Genomic DNA, 2,391 nt, shown 5'->3' with positions numbered 1-2,391 from the left:
TAGTTTTTTTTTTCTTTTTTTCCCTAAACTCTTTGGTCAGATCCAAACCAACTAAACAAATGCTGTTTCCTTCACAATTTCCCCCCTCTTCAATTGGTAGGTGAGAGAAAGTGATAGCTATGGGAAACATTACTATCAGTTTAAGTAAAATCATCAAAAAGAGTATCGATCAACTTTAGGATAAAACTGAATATTAAATGCAATAATTGGTTCAGGTTTCAGAATCTTACAAACAACTTGAATCAAACTCACTGGCTTCCTTTTTCTGAAGTACTCAACTAATCTAAGCCACTAATAAATAACTACCCAAATGAAAGACATGGTAAAAAATTGAAATCCTTATAATAAATGTTACATGCATTTAAAAGTATCAACAATGGTTATATATGTCTCCATACCTTTTGAAATACTTGTATAAGGTATGGCAATAATCTTCAAGGCAAATCCATTAGAAATGTGAGGCTGGTTAAAACATTTAAGCTAGTACATGTAGACTGTAAGAAAAAAATTTTTGAGCATGAGCCTGAATTTTGGAAGAAAATAGTTTCAAGAAAACAAGTAATATGATATGAGCTGAAATACTCTACAAGGCACCAATCAAAACCAGGGGACCTAATAAATGACACCCCCCACAGCCCTACCTCCAACCAGGTGCTCGGGATTGAACCCAGCCAAGGTCTCAAACACTTGCTAAGCATGCCGGCACTCTACCACTAAGCTACACCTCCAGCCCTATAATAAAAGGTTTAAAGGAGAAATGTATATGATGTTCTTCCCATGTGAATGGGAACTCTTGAAAAAAAAATTCTCTATTTTTTAAGCTAAAGCTTTCAAAGTTCTTAGGAGTTTCAGCATCTGAACTGCCCAATTTCTTGTCTACTCACAGGAAGGCCCACTTTAACAGTCATATACCACAGAATTACAGCACTGATCAAGAATTATTTGTCAGGGATCTGGGTCCCACAAAGATGATTCTTTAGATCACACAATAAAAGGTGTGTAAACTAGAAGGAACTAAGCATATTTTCAGCATGCAAATGAATTATCAATTACATCTATGTTGTTTTGAAGTACAGATCAAGGTCCATTACTGATTTGTCTGTTAAGAATATGGTCAAGGGGTGGGGATGTAGCCCAGTGGTAGTATTCTTGCTTAGTATGCATAAGTCCCTGGATTCAATCCCTAGTACCACAAAAAATAAAATAAAAGTTAAAAGTTTATGAATAAACAATTGTTTTAAAAAGAATGCCTATTACTTGAGATTACTGCACAAAACAACTGCAGGCATTAAGTCATCTATTTATACTACTATTACTAATTGCACCCCCAAACCCTTTAAGCATTCCTGATTATAAAGATAAGTAACTTTAAGAACTGAAGTTAAGCCCAGTGGTAGTATTTTTGCTTAATATGCATAGTAGCACATGCCTGTAATCCCAGCAACTGAGGAGGCTGAGGCAAGAGGATAGCAAATTCAAAGCCAGCCTCAGCAATTTAGCAAGGCAGACCTTAAGTAACCTAGTAAGACTCTGTTAAAAAAAAAAAAAAGACATGTATATTATCTATCTATCTATCTATCTATCTATCTATCTATCTATATCTGGGGATGTAGCTTAGTGGTTAAATACCTGGGGGGATCAATATCCCACCTCCCATACAAAAAAATAACTGAAGATAAACCATAAGCATTTAAAACATTAGCAAATGATAAGACTTATTTCTACTAAAGTTAATGTAGAAAATTTTTGAAAAATAGCCCTCAGTTCTACTTGATGAAAAACTCTGGCTTTGTTCAGAGTACAAGTTGGATCTTTCTATTTATTAATTTTTGCCAACCCATCTCTATATTAATTGACCTATACTTTTTAAAGTCTCAGGCTCAAGAAAAATACAAGGAAGTTTTTCATGCTGCTTCTTTAGTTGGCATTTTTGCCTGCACCTTTAAGTTCAAACATCTACTACAGTGCTTACTATGTACATGGTGGTTTTTTAAACATTTTTTCACCAATTAACTTGCTTAATTCTCATTATCATCACCATGTTACAGATAAAGATCCTGGTTAAATAGCTTACCCAAGGTTACACAGTTAATAAATGGTAAGATTTGATTTTAACTTGAGCAGTCTAGCTGTAGTTTCTATTGGACTACGCTGCCTCTCAAAAACTCACTCTAATTATCAAGACATGTATTCATAAGTGTAGGCTATTATTACAAAGTTTAAAATTTGTCAACCTCACAAATCCAAATACATAGAGAAGTTATTGGGGTTGGCTCTGGAATTTAAAACTTGACCCTAAGCTATTCAGAGGGATTCATTACCAAGCCTTTTTTGAGTCTGCTTGTAAAGCCAAAATCTTAATTGAAAGGCACCTACTGCAATGGTCATCAG

General features: G+C 34.5%; 1 protein-coding gene across 2 annotated transcripts in view; it reads right to left on the bottom strand.

Annotated features, from left to right (window-relative positions):
* The window catches only part of Hif1a (hypoxia inducible factor 1 subunit alpha), a 45,310-nt gene that overhangs the window by 23,952 nt on the left and 18,967 nt on the right, over nucleotides 1-2,391 (bottom strand).

This window comes from Ictidomys tridecemlineatus, chromosome 5, assembly GCF_052094955.1.
Source record: "Ictidomys tridecemlineatus isolate mIctTri1 chromosome 5, mIctTri1.hap1, whole genome shotgun sequence".
NCBI classification, from domain to species: Eukaryota; Metazoa; Chordata; class Mammalia; order Rodentia; family Sciuridae; genus Ictidomys; species Ictidomys tridecemlineatus.
Note: the sequence above shows the minus strand (reverse complement) of the source record. Positions and strands in the feature narration are given on the sequence as shown.